This window comes from Borostomias antarcticus (assembly GCF_949987555.1).
Source record: "Borostomias antarcticus genome assembly, chromosome: 14".
In the NCBI taxonomy this organism is placed as follows: Eukaryota; Metazoa; Chordata; class Actinopteri; order Stomiiformes; family Stomiidae; genus Borostomias; species Borostomias antarcticus.
Window position 1 is genome coordinate 19120624 of NC_140247.1, and position 15000 is coordinate 19135623.

At 47.8% G+C, this 15000-nt stretch overlaps 1 protein-coding gene across 1 annotated transcript in view; it reads left to right on the top strand.

The window, feature by feature from the left end:
• The window catches only part of LOC311317473 (protein diaphanous homolog 1-like), a gene marked incomplete at its 3' end in the record, with an annotated part of 46267 nt that overhangs the window by 24698 nt on the left and 6569 nt on the right, over positions 1–15000 (top strand). The gene's annotated exons all lie outside the window — the stretch shown is intronic.

A 15000-nucleotide genomic window follows, 5' to 3' on the forward strand; every position in this document is an offset into this window, starting at 1 on the left:
AAGTCCTCAGCTGAGCTCGGAAATGATATTCGACTATATGTCTTAAAGTCGCACTGAAATGAAAAAAGCATTCTGTCCCATTTTGGTTCACTTAATTGGTCATAGTGTTCACCTATTCAACGATGTATGGCAAAAAAATTACAAAATTCTACTTTTGTTGTAATCTTATATCAAAGTATATCATTTCTTACTTCCTGGAAAACGGTAGGTCACGTGCGATGACGACAACAGGTACCTTCGATTTGAGGCCAATAATCTCACGACATTCACCCGTCAATCAACGGCATCCTTCTATCGAATCTGTCTAAAGTTCTTAAAACCCGTCCACTTGTCAATGTTCCAATCAAATTCCTCTAAACATATCTCCCACCCTCATAGCTTGTTTGCATCGGAAATACGTCAAACTACGTAAGTTAGATGATCTCAAACGTCCGTTTCTGTGCAATTTTAAATATTTTCCTTGAATCAAATACATTTGATTATTGGTGTTATATAATTATGCATAGAAAATGACGCCTACAATGGAACCACTTCTAACCACAAGAGGGCGCTCTCCGCCTATTGTCATGAACAAGCACCAACGGAACTTTAGCGTCCGTGTTCACAGGATTCAGGTATTCAACTAACGTTAATACCCAGTCAACATGGGTGACATTTAGTGCATTTCATGGGTCCTTTTATTAGGCCTATAGCCTCGCCAACTGAAAACAAAACGAGGAATAGTAGTCTAGCTTGTAGTGCTGGTCCACTTGATCAGTGTCAGTGCTTGTTTACAATGTTGGCTGCCGAGAAGATGCGCTTGGACCGTACAACACTAAGGTATTTCCTCGCTACCTAGTTGTTTGGCTCTTTTTTCGCCATGTTGAAAGGAATGAATTAGGGATGCATATAGTTAATCAACTATCGAATAATTGCCGATGAGAATTTACTCGTAAGATTTGGTTACTCGATTAATTGCTTGTTAATGGAACAGAACTTTTTTGGGGGGGGGGGGGGGGAACGAAGGTTATCAACGGGAGTTGTGTGAAATGTAATCATGATTTAGGGTCTGACTGCACATGAGGGCGCCACGCCATGTAGTGAAGGCTAATTGGGATGCCGGGGAATTTCAACGACACAGCAGAAGAAGACACAAAAATGAAGCGAGCAAAGCACAGTCCAGCGCGGGACGGAAGCACCTTAAGATTTGTCCTGCATTTTAAAGTGTGCTATATAAATAAAATTATTATTATTTTTACGGCCTACTGATCGAATCTACATTTCGACGATCTACTGCATTTCTTCCCCCCCAAAGTTGACGACTAGTCGAAGTTTGAGTATTTGACAGCCCTAAAGTGACGTTGACCATCCTTGCGTCCCCTCTCCATCTGTAGCCTTGGCCCACTCTCTCTCGGTCTGTAGCCTTGGCCCACTCTCTCTCGGTCTGTAGCCTTGGCCCACTCTCTCTCCGTCTGTAGCCTTGGCCCACTCTCTCTCCGTCTGTAGCCTTGGCCCACTCTCTCTCCGTCTGTAGCCTTGGCCCACTCTCTCTCGGTCTGTAGCCTTGGCCCACTCTCTCTCGGTCTGTAGCCTTGGCCCACTCTCTCTTGGTCTGTAGCCTTGGCCCACTCTCTCTCCATTTCTCTCTCTTTCCTTTGCTATCTCTAACCCCCCTCTCTCTATCTTTCTTTCCTTCTTTCCCTCCCTTTCTCTATCCCTCTCTCCTTCCTTCCCTCCCTCTTCGCCCCCCCGTTCTCTTTATCTCTCCTGTCTGTCTCTACCCCCCCTCTCCACCCCCCCCCCTCCCTCTCTCTCTCCTTCCCTCCCTCCCTCTCTCTCTCCTTCCCTCCCTTCCTCCCCCTCTCTCTCTGTCTGTAGTTGTTGTCAGTAGAGAGCCAGGTGAATGTTCGTTCTTCCTGTCTATGGAAGTTGCTCCTCAGGGACAAAGAGCACCATGTCGCCACGCAGCGCCCACACACTGAACACACTCAACGCACCGCTAACACAGCTAGCCGTGGACACACACCAGCTCCTTCATCACAGATACATGATCCATTACGTGTGTGTGTGTGCGTGTGTATGTGTGCGCGCGTGCATGCGTGTGTATGTATGCGCGCGTGTTATAAGGTTCAGTATTCTAAGAGGCAGATGGTCACAACAATTTGTCCACGACTTCCTGTTTCAGCTGCATTGTCAGGATATGACATGTGGCGTGTCACACTGTATCCGGGCAACCACAGAGCCCCTCCCTATGACATCATCACCACCACCACCACCACTCACCGCACTGGGGTACCGAGCATCCAGGTATCCACGGCAACCCTGTAAGCACAGCTATCAACACAGTGCGGAGGGCAAGATGGCGTACATGTGTACACGCACACACACACACACACACACACACACACACTTTACCTAACCTCCCTTTCTCTCTCTCTCTCTCTCTCTCTCTCTCTCTCTCTCTCTCCCTCTCTCCGCCACACATCTCTTCATCATAAGGGAGTGATTTTCTCCTGCTTTTCCTGTATCTATTTTTAGCCCTGGCTGATTGGCTTCCCATGAGGTCAGTGGTTCTGCCGCGGCTCGCGGTGCTGCTGTGCTGCTTTCAAATGAGACGGATGACACATGCTTTGGCTTCTCAAAAGCTCCCGTGACCCCTGTCTCTCGGTCCTGTCCCTGGAGAGGAGGGGGGAGGGAGGGAGGTGGACGGGTAAAAAGGGATGATGAAAGATAATTGGGGAGAAATTGAGTCAGTGGTAGGGAACGAGAGGATGGAGGGAGCTGAAGATAGAAAATGTGATTAGAAAAAGAGAGAATAGTCTTTTCTTTTCTTACCCTCTCTGTCTGCAGGCCCACTCTGAAACAGCTCTTGTAGTCCTCCACCCTGTCTGTCTGTCTGTCTGTCTGTCTGTCTGTCTGTCTGTCTGTCTGTCTGTCTGTCTGTCTGTCTGTCTGTCTGTCTGTCTGTCTGTCTGTCTGTCTGTCTGTCTGTCTGTCTCTTTCTCTCTCTCTCTCTGTCTGTACCAGAGCTCTGGTAGTCCTCCACCCTGTCTCTCTCTCTCTCTCTCTCTCTCTCTTTTTCTGTCTGTCTCTCTCTCTTCCACGCTGTCTCTCTCTTCCACGCTGTCTCTCTCTCTTCCACACTGTCTCTCTCTTTCTCCCTCTCTCTTTCTCTTTCTCTCTCCCTCTCTCTCTCTCTCTCTCTCTCTCTCTCTCTCTCTCTCTCCCTCTCTCCCTCTCTCCCTCTCTCTCTCTCTCTCTCTCTCTCTCTCTCTCTCTCTCTCTCTCACACACATACACACGCACACGCAGAGGCGTGCATCAGTGGCAGTGAGGGCGGCGTGTTCATTATCCTCCTGTCACCAGCCAAGCACTGGGCTGTCTCCCGTTTCCCCCTGGTTTCCAAACGAAACAGACGTTTCCTCCGCTCCTTTAGCTCCGTTATGGCCCCCTTGGAACTGCGTGCGAGAGAGAGAGGGAGAGAGAGAGAGAGAGAGAGAACTCAAAATGGGAAAAACTGGAATAAACTGGACTAGGGTTGCAAATTTCAAGGAATTTCATTAATCGATAACTATTAATCTTAACAAACAATAGTCGATTAATTGATAAGAACGTCCCGTACTGGACTGAGCTTTGCTCGCTTCATTTTTGTGTCTTCCGCTGTGTCGTTGAAATTTCTTGGCATCCCATGTGCAGTCAGACCTTAAATCATGATTACATTTCTCACAACGTTTTGGGGAACGAACAAAAATGTTCGCCCCCCCCCCCCCCCCAAAAAAAAAAGTTCTGTTCCATTTACAAGCAATTAATCGAGTAACCAAATCTTACTCGAGTAAATTCTTATCGGCAATAAATCGATAGTCTATTAACATCCCTAAACTGGACAAAAAAACTGAAGTTGTCAGTTGTTTGTCAGTCGGTGCGTAAGGATATTTACATCACTGCTGCGTACTTTCTAGGTGCGGCTGATAATTACACAGCACTTGAGTTTGACTCTCTTTGTGTGCGTGTCTCCAGGTGTTAGGAATGTTCTTATCCTCTTCGCTCTCTAATTACAAAGAGAAGCTAACACCCCTGAGTGTGGTAGGAGAATTTAACTTTTAAAATGTTACCCCACCCCCCTGCCCACACACACTGTAACCCACACAGAGCACACACTCTTACTGTACTGTTTCCTGTGTGATTACCCAGAGTTCATTGTGCCCCGTATTCTCAGGCATGTGTTTCCTGCCTGTGGGTTAGACGGCTTCATGTCATCAGCGTGTTTTAGAAACGTGTGTGTCTGTCTCTGTGTCTGTCTCTGTGTCTGTCTGTGTCTGTGTGTGTGACGCTGTGTTTGATATCAGAGTAATGAGAAACTGCCCTTATGGAGGTCTGTAGTTGAGAGACAATAAGTTTGGTCACTACTGACTGTAGGAACAGTGCATCATTACACACACACACACACACACACACACAGTCACAGACAGTCTCGTTATCATCATTACTAGCTCAGCCATTACCAGTGAAATGGCCTGACTGCAGTAATGTTCTACTGGCCCGCTGGGTTCCTAGGAACACAGAGGCCTGGTGTTGAGAGTGAATCGAGAGTTCAGGAGCCAGGGCGAAAGCCGGGTTGACCCCTGTGTTAACGGTGGACCCGCCGGTGGCCAGACTTCCCCGTCTGAGGAGCTCCATACCGGGATGTCAAGACGAGGACGACTCCTCCCAGGTGGTGCTGGTTGAACGGGCAGAGCTGCTGCTCCCGCTCTGCCCTTTTGAACCAGTGTCCCTCCCTAACTGATTAAATCTAAGTCTGGTAACAGTTTCTGGTGAGTGGTATGTACATTTTGTGCGCGCAAAGGTATGCGGCATTGTGTGTGTGCGTGTTTTTGCACGTGTGTGTGTACAAGGTGGTTGTCAAAGGGTTTGACTGTACGATTTGACACGTGCGATCCGCCAGAGCTCTGATAAGGAGGGAGACCAGAGAGCAGGCCTTTTACAGCCTGAACTCTTGCCATGCCAGCAGCACTCGAGAATAAGCATGTCCCGTTGAGAATAAGCATGTCCCGTTAAGAATAAGCATGTCCCGTTAAGAATAAGCATGTCCCGTTAAGAATAAGCATGTCCCATTAAGAATAAGCATGTCCCGTTAAGAATAAGCATGTCCCGTTAAGAATAAGCATGTCCCATTAAGAATAAGCATGTCCCGTGAAGAATAAGCATGTCCCGTGAAGAATAAGCATGTCCCGTTAAGAATAAGCATGTCCCGTGAAGAATAAGCATGTCCCGTTAAGAATAAGCATGTCCCGTTAAGAATAAGCATGTCCCGTTAAGAATAAGCATGTCCCGTGAAGAATAAGCATGTCCCGTGAAGAATAAGCATGTCCCGTGAAGAATAAGCATGTCCCGTGAAGAATAAGCATGTCCCGTGAAGAATAAGCATGTCCCGTGAAGAATAAGCATGTCCCGTTAAGAATAAGCATGTCCCGTGAAGAATTTCATCCGGGAATGTGGAACTCAAAAGATACGCTGTCTGTCAAATGAAATGATTACGTTCAGCCTATGCGTCTTTTTTATAGAATTTTATTTACAAACAACATTCCAGACAGCAAAACCTTTCAAAAACATAAACAGCAACAACAACAAACAAAAAAAACAATGCTGCCCTGTGGAGAAGTCTACAGACAAATTGCTGGGTCACATATCTTTTTTAGGAAGTTGTTTCTCTTGTAATTTTTTCCACCTCATTCATACCCTCACTGGTCTCAACGTTCAGCCTATGTGTAATCATGGAATTGTTCGCAAATTTGCGAAACGTAGGATGGTAGGGAAAGGTAGGGGAATGCCTCTACCTGATTGGTTCGTGAAGCGCCCGCCTGATTGGCTGTTGATGCGACTGTTGATAGGGGAATACCGCTACCTGATTAGTTCGTAAGTGCCAGTTCCAGAGCACGAATTTCACTATAACCCTCACCAAGCACAGAACGCGGCGTACAAAAGAAGAGGTGGCGAAGCCAGGAGCAGATGGATGCTGTTGGCGCTGCCCTCCTTCACAGGCTGGAGGAACACTGTTTTCTTATTGTCATTTTTAATAGATTTTAATAGGTGTTTACATGAAATGTCTTATTTACTGTTCAATATTCATTGGATTTTTAAATTATTCAAAAGCTGCATGTTGTGGCCAAGGTCTCCTCTCACAGTTCTTCCAGCCTGTGAAGGAGGGCAGTGCCAACAGCATCCATCTGTCTTCTTTTGTGCGGCGCATTCTGCGCTTGGTGAGGGTGAAGGAGAGGGACCAGGTGCCAGAGACAGGCTTGGTGTTGGTAATTGTGAAGGACCAGCTGTTGCAGTTGGTGTAGTTGAGGTGGAAGCAGGGTAGGGAGTTATTTAGCTTGGTCCACAGACACTTCCAGAGCTGCTTGGTCCAGAACTGACCAGACTCATGCGGTCCTCCCCATGATCATCTGGTGGATAGAACCACAGGCACAAAGAGTTGGCAGTGTGACAAACAGATGCAGGAATTTTTAAGTAGTTACTATGCATTTACCAAACTGTTAAAGGGATATTCTGTTATTTTTGAACTAGGGCCTCATATTCAATGTTTTTGACTGATGGAGATCATTTTCAGTTAATTCCAGGCTTTGGGTCGTTCCAAATTCCACTGGTGGCTAATGCTAGTGCAACCCTATTAAGTCACATTAGCCTGTCCAAAAAACACCCCCAAACACCCAAAGCGCACCCAAAAACAAATTAAATATGAGTAAAGACTCTCGGGCATTCTTTTCTGTGTATTTTCCATCCGTTTTGAATTCAAACTATCGTGTAATCCGTTTTGGTTTGTGGAACTTATATTTCTGTCTGTGAGTTGGCAGGCGGAGTTACACTCCGTTAGATCCGGCTAGAGCATATAATAATATAGGTCCCCAAACCAGAACGGATTACATGATAGTTTGAATTTACACAGCGAGCACAAATGCGTTGCTAGGCTTTGCTTCAACGCTTGGCGGTGGGTGGGCCTGGCGCTCACAACAACAACCAATCACATTGTCCTTTTTTGGAAAACCATGGAGGACAATATCTCCGATACAACAAATACAAAACTACACCACTAGCATATCAGTAGCCTAATGTCACTGACCCAAAACTATTTAGAAAGTTAATAAACTGCAACAACTGCTAAAGGTGCATCATCATTATTGTTTCTGAAAAAGCTAGGTTTGGACACAACTGAATGCCATTCGGCTAACATGAGCTAGCTAGCATTAGCTATTATCAAATGGCTAATACCAGCTGTTTGGTGGCACTCAAATTATGGGGGCTAGCGAGTAGAGCAGCAGGTTCTGCTCGATTTGTCCTCTGGCTGCAACATCATTGAAATGTGAGAATCATTCAGCTAGTATTTGCAATCTAAATATAACGTTACCCCTTATGTTCAATATAAAGAAACCCTGACAAACAGCTAGCTAGCTAGCAAGCAAGCAGTATAGCCTGTCATGAAGCTAGCACCAGCCAGCGATCTCTCAAAACAGGTTAAGGGGGGGAGGGTATTTTGATAAACTGACTACATTTGGAGAATCTACATAGTCTCTCCTGAAAAACTGTTCAAATTGTAATAAGTGAGATAGTACCTGTCGTACAGACAAAATTACAACAGCTGAGTAATGGCAGCGGATGAGAGGCGTGAACAGCCTGTGACATCAGTGGCTCATGAATGGCTCAAAAGTTGGACTTTTCTCAACTCTCAGCGCAAGCTACGCCAGCAACGCAACGGAACCCACAACTCCGTTCAGCAACGCATGATGGCGCTCCATTAAAAGTAAATGAGAAGCGTCAACGTTGAAGCCTGAAATGCATCTGCGTGAGTCCAGCGTTACCCAGCGAGCACTAACACAAAATCGATCATAGGGACCCACGCGAAAGCGGGAAACCCGCGCGGTACTAGCCGCGTGTTATGAACGCCGTTCTTGTCCTGTCGGAGAACTACGCCAATGCATCATTGCAACAGAAATCGATTGAATTGCCCTTCTTCTTTGCTGTTCTCGTCATCGACAGGTGTAATGAGTGGTGGAGCAGGCACAAGTATTGATATTCTGTACAAACAGATGTTTAATGGTGATATGTCCATTTATAAAAAGGCAAGGCAGGGACTCTCTCCTCAGGAGACTGAGGAGCTTCAACGCCAGCAAACACACCCTGACCACGGTCTACAGGTCTCTCACTGAGCCAGCAAACACACCCTGACCACGGTCTACAGGTCTCTCACTGAGCCAGCAAACACACCCTGACCATGGTCTACAGGTCTCTCACTGAGCCAGCAAACACACCCTGACCACGGTCTACAGATCTCTCACTGAGCCAGCAAACACACCCTGACCACGGTCTACAGGTCTCTCACTGAGCCAGCAAACACACCCTGACCACAGTCTACAGGTCTCTCATTGAGCCAGCAAACACACCCTGACCACGGTCTACAGATCTCTCACTGAGCCAGCAAACACACCCTGACCACGGTCTACAGGTCTCTCACTGAGCCAGCAAACACACCCTGACCACAGTCTACAGGTCTCTCATTGAGCCAGCAAACACACCCTGACCACGGTCTACAGGTCTCTCACTGAGCCAGCAAACACACCCTGACCACGGTCTACAGGTCTCTCACTGAGCCAGCAAACACACCCTGACCACAGTCTACAGGTCTCTCATTGAGCCAGCAAACACACCCTGACCACAGTCTACAGGTCTCTCATTGAGCCAGCAAACACACCCTGACCACGGTCTACAGGTCTCTCACTGAGCCAGCAAACACACCCTGACCACAGTCTACAGGTCTCTCATTGAGCCAGCAAACACACCCTGACCACGGTCTACAGGTCTTTCTCTGAGCCAGCAAACACACCCTGACCACGGTCTACAGATCTCTCACTGAGCCAGCAAACACACCCTGACCACAGTCTACAGGTCTCTCATTGAGCCAGCAAACACACCCTGACCACGGTCTACAGGTCTCTCACTGAGCCAGCAAACACACCCTGACCACGGTCTACAGGTCTCTCACTGAGCCAGCAAACACACCCTGACCACGGTCTACAGGTCTCTCACTGAGCCAGCAAACACACCCTGACCACGGTCTACAGGTCTCTCACTGAGTGGTCTCACCTTCTAAATGCGTGGCAGCTCCCACCCTCTGGAACTCCCTCCCTGCAGAACTCTGGACTGCTTCAAGAAACTCCTTAAAACTCACCTCTTTAACATGACCTTTGACTTCTAGCTTGCAGTGAATCATTTATGCCCTCTGCTCCAACCATTCCAAACGGGGACATAATACAATAAGTACCCAAGCCCAAGAACACTGCTGGAAATGTATTGGATGTATTTCATGCATTTTAGTTGTTTTTCATTGTCTATTTTTATGTGTTCTCTGTGTTCCCAGAGTGCCAAAGACAAATTTCCATTATATGTACATTTCAATACAGTTTTTCTTATCTTATAATAATAATAATAATAATAATATGACACCTTGCGGGCCGCATACTTGCTAGATTATTAGAAACATTATTATAACACATAATACTAGTAATTATAATAATGATAGTGATGATAATAATAATAATATTAAGTTAAAAAAAAAAAATATATATTTATATATTATAATTATAGAATTATAATTAATAAACACCTACACATTATACTGCATTCACTGACTATCAAATCACATCGCATTAAACATCCCATTCAATTTAAAATAGAATTTCGCCAGGCTCAAATATGCTTTACAGAGCTCTGATAGGAAGGAAAACCAGAGAACATGCCTTGTACAGCTTAACGGCTGCACCAGCTCCCAGCTGCTTACCAACCACACAGCCTAGCCTACTCAGCTGAAAAACACCCCCCCACTGTGACACCCCACAGCTAATCTGGTCAGTCACATCTACGGTACCATGCAGGCTGTAGAGTATCGCAGACCCCATATGAATATCACATTCCATGAAATTTGATTTAAATTGTATTTTAACCAGGTTCAAATACGCTTTACAGCACAGTGACGGGTTAGAAACCAGAAGAGGAGAAGTGAAGTCGGATAGCGTACTAGCGTGCAGAGGAGCAGGAATGTGGAGGGCAACATGTCGCCTCCCCTAGGCAGTGGAGATAAAATAATGCTATAGTGTGTTGCGTCCCCTGGGTAGTGTGGAGATGACACTTTCAAGGCAGTGAGTGGGAGGGCTGAGAGGGAGATGAACCGAGTGTGAATTGAAGGGGGGAGGTCAGGCACTCAAGCCCTGAGCTAATATAGCTGTATCACCTGGAGAAATTGAGAGACAAGGGAGGGCGGATAGAGGAATTGGGGGAGATGTAGAGGATAGAGGGGGAGAAAGATGGAGGGACAAGGAGGCGATCAGATGATGGGAGAGGTTGGGGCGGCGCGTAGCTCGGGAGGTAGATCGGCTGGCTGGGGATCGCAAGGTCCTTGGTTCGATCCCTGCTCCCGGCAGTGTGCCGAAGTGTTCTTGAGCAGGAAGGAACCCCAAAATCGCTCACGTGCGGCACGGTGGCGTAGTACTAGCCTGGCAACTCCTGTGGGATGAGCCTGGTTTCTATTCGCTTGGTTTCCGAAACTGCTTCAGAAACTTATTTTTTCTTCCTTTTTCTTCCTCTAAGCTCATAAAATAAATAAATCGTCAGGGTCGGTCAGCAACCAGAAACCAACTTTTTTTTTTGTTTGTTAGGCCCAGGCCTGTTTTTGGACAGTATCCGCATAGACCAGAAACAACAACTGCAAAGCAAATAGGCCTCAGGCTAGTGTAGTACCTAGTACGGTCGCCTCACAGCAAGAAGGTCTCCGGGCCTTTCTGTGTGGAGTTTACATGTTCTCCCTGTGTTCGCAAGGGTTTCCTCCCAAAGAACCCAATACGAAAAACATACCGAACAACAGATGCTCTTCAGTCCGGTCCCTGACCAGGACCTGGCCTGAGCACTTGGACTTTGTCCCCGGGTGCCATGAATGATGGCTGCCCACTGTTCCTGGCTTCCCCTGGAGGAGGACGAGAGCTTGGATGTGAGACAATTTTGGCAACCCCCGAAGTTGCATGTGTGCTGTGTAGGAACAGGAATTGGCAGGGACCTCCTGAATCGATTTTATACCGATACTTAGGTCCCGATTCGATTTATATTGCGTTTTTTGTGGCAATTGTGATTCTGTAATATTGCAATTCGATATGACGATTTATTGCGATTTTTTTTATTTTTTTTACACTGGACCATGGAAAACAGTTGAATCATACCTTTAAATACAAGTCAAATTCACTTTGCTTTTCAAGTTTTATTTCAGCTTGGACAAATCTTTTCCAGATGTGCGATTTGAATTGTGGAGGTGCAGCATGAATCTTCTCACTGTCGTCCGACATGTTTGCTGCTCCTTCTGACTGAATAATAACCGTAACCTAGCAACCTAGCTACTATGCGAAGGGTTCTGTTCTAGCAGGAAGTTTTTTATTTTATTTTTTTTATTTTTAATATATCAAAAAAATCGATTTTGGGGCAGCATGGCGATTTAAAAATCGTCCCACACAAAAATTGCGATTTGTAACAGAATCGTTTTTTTCTCCCATCCCTAGTGCTGTGTGCCATGTCGCCACTCACTGTGTGTAATTGTGTTTCACCGTGTGGCCAATTAAACCCCCCAATGCCACACCCCCGGGTCCTGTATCAATAAGGTTGGTGTAGGGATGAAAGGATGGAGGGGGGAGAGCGAGAGATGAACGAGTGTTAATTGAAGGGAGGAGGTCAGGCACTCAAGCCTTGAGCTAATCAGCTGTATCGCCTGGAGGAATCGGGGGAGATAGAGGGGATGGATGGAGAGAAAGTTGGAGGGACAAGGAGGCGATCAGATGATGGGAGAGGTTGGGGCGGCGCGTAGCTCGGGAGGTAGAGCGGCTGGCTGGGGATCGCAAGGTCCCCGGTTCGATCCCTGCTCCCCGGAGTGTGCCGAAGTGTCCTCGAGCAGGAAGGAACCCCAAAATCGCTCACATGCGGCACGGTGGCGTAGTACTAGCCTGGCGTCTCCTGTGGGATGAGCCTGGTTTCTATTCGCTTGGTTTCCGGTATAGAGCCCGTTGGTTTCCTGACACACAAATGCCGAATTGAGCAGCATAGTCATGCCAGTCACTACGAATTAGAATAAAACATGGACATACCAAACTAAGTAGCCTATTCCAGAAGAAGTTCTTGCTGCATCACATCGTATGCTTAGGGGGAGGCCCAGGCCTGTTTTTGGACAGTATTTGCATGGACCAGAAACCACAACTGCAAAACAAATAGGCCTTAGGCTAGTGTAGTACCTAGTACGGTCGCCTCACAGCAAGAAGGTCTCCGGGCCTTTCTGTGTGGAGTTTACATGTTCTCCCCGTGTTCGCAAGGGTTTCCTCCCAAAGAACCCAATACGAAAAACATGCCGAACAACAGATGCTCTTCAGTCCGGTCCCTGACCAGGACCTGGCCTGAGCACTTGGACTTGGTCCCCAGGCGCCATGAACGCTGGTTGCCCACTGTTCCTGGCTTCCCCTGGAGGAGGACAGCTTGGATGGGGGGGAAAGGCAGGAGACAATTTTGGTGACCCTCAAAGCTGCATGCTGTCGCCTCTTACTGTGTGTAATTATGCATCACTGTGTGTAATTATGTATCACTGTGGCCAATTACACCTCCCACCCACGGGTCCTGTAATAATAAGGTTTGAGGGTAGAGAGGGAGAGAGAGAGACCGACCAATGTTGTTAGATGAATCGGTGAGGAATGCTCATTATTGTCACACAGTCAACAGTCTGTGCCTTATTTGCACACAATGTTCCTCTCAATTTTGCCCTATCAATTCTGTGTGCGCGCGCCTGTCATTGCGTGCGTGTGTGTTTTGGCTTGTAGTTGAATGTCGTCTGTTTAGGCCTGAAACCTTGTCTCTGCTTAGGCAGGCAGGAGCAGAGTGATAGTGGTGTAGATGAACCAGACACAGAGAACACTCCCCGTGGAACCCTTGGACCAAACATAGAGAACACTCCCCGTGGAACCCTAGAACCGTTCTCTCTTTGAACGGGGAGGGGGAATCGAGGCTCGTACTTTTAAGTTAAGAAGTTATGGAAATGGCATGTGCATGCTTGCGTGCGTGCGCATGCCTCGGTGATCAGGCCGCCCATTGACCTGTGACCCTGAGGCTCTGGCCCCTGATTGGGCAATGTGCTGGAGCTTGGGACCAGGATAATTGATGCATGTTGAACACCTTGCTGGTCTTCCATAGAAGTATGTGTCATTTAACCCAAACAGCTCAGTGATCTTGAGAAATGTTGAGAAATAGGATGATCTCACTATTATTAGGAAGTTGAAAACTTTCCAGCCTGCTGTTGTTGTGTTGTCCTGAACGTTTTCATTGATCATTTTCACCCTCTGGTGTTGACCGATGGTATTACAGGAGACTGTTCCCTCAACAGGACTTTACTGGGTGTAGCCTGACACCATGTGGTGAAAAGGTGCAAGTGCAGTTTAAAACGTAGTTTAATAATAACAGAGACTGCACTGTCGTTCACTCATCCCTCATCCTCACTGTTAAACAATCGGCCTAATATCCCGCCACGTCAATCATCATTATAATCACTAATCAATGAAAAATGTCAAACCCCAATATAACTGTTTAATTCTTTTGTGACTGACTGATATGTTTTATAGATCCACCGCTAGTCTGTGAACTGTGTTTAATGATCTAGTGACCTGCCTGTTGTCCCCCCACTGCTGTCTCTGCACTGATTGGTGCTTAATAGAAAAACCCAGGCCTGGTTAATTCCTCACTATTGATTTCTCTCTAATTGTCCCCTCCCCCCACCCCCGTTCTCTCCCTCCCTCCCTACCTCCCTCTCTCTCTCTTTCATATCATCTCTTCATCCATCTCCCTCGCTGTCACCATTTTCAAAATCTCCCCTGTTGATTCTTTCTCTCCTCTGCCATCTCTTCATCCTGTCTGTCGTCCCCCCCCTCTCTCTCTCTCTCCCTCCTGTCTTCTCTGTCCCCCCCCTCTCTCTCTCTCTCTCTCTCTCTCTCCCTCCCTCCCTCCTGTCTTCTCTCTCCACTTTCTCTCTCTCTCTCTCTCCCTCCCTCCCTCCTGTCTTCTCTCTCCACCCCCCTCTCTCTCTCTCTCTATCCCTCCCTCCTGTCTTCTCTGTCCCCCCCCCTCTCTCTCTCTCCCTCCCTCCTCTTCTCTGCCCCCCCCCCCCCCCTCTCCGTAACAGAAACTCAAACGGCTGATCCCTGACGAGGTAGGTTGTGTGTGTGCGTTGTCTGTATACAATGCGTCATCGTGTGAGCGTTTCCCCGTGCTAGTGTGTGTGTGTGTGCTTCCATGTGAATCTTAGCTCGACAGAGTCCATGTGACCTGCACGAGGGGGCTGTCTGGTTTGGAGGCATCATCACTAACCATCTCCCCCCCATCCCCCCCACCCAGGGGGTCTGAAGGCTAACATCTCTCCACAGCTCGTCCGTGTTGTCGTCCTCTCAGCTGGGGCCTCCGGTTTCGTCCATCCCCCCTGACGCTACGCTAAGCGCCTCCTATCGCCCAACGCAGCGCTGCCCGGGCTACACTTACACACATAACAAGCAGTCACCGATGTGAGACGCATAACGTCATAACAGACAGGAAGCTACGTCTCCTGAATCCCAAATCAACCCCCCCCCACAAAAAACAACAAAACGATACACCCTTTGACCCTAAACATTTGTTGATCTCAAAACAGCTCCTGAAGTCCATCACAGTTTATGACAGATCTAATCGGAGCGCGTTGATTTGGGATGGTAGCATCGCTCCTACACAGCTCGCCCCTCTGTGCCCCCTCACCCCCCCCCCCCCCCCCCCCCCCCCCCCCCCCCCCCGCTGTCCCTGCGCCTGAGCCACCGCTGCTCTGGCCTCGTGAGACCGCCCCGCCCCGGCGAGCCCCCCCTCTCCACAGATCAATCGGACCTTCCCTCGTCCAGAACCACTATAGCGGGCGGGACTACTCGCCTTGACAGA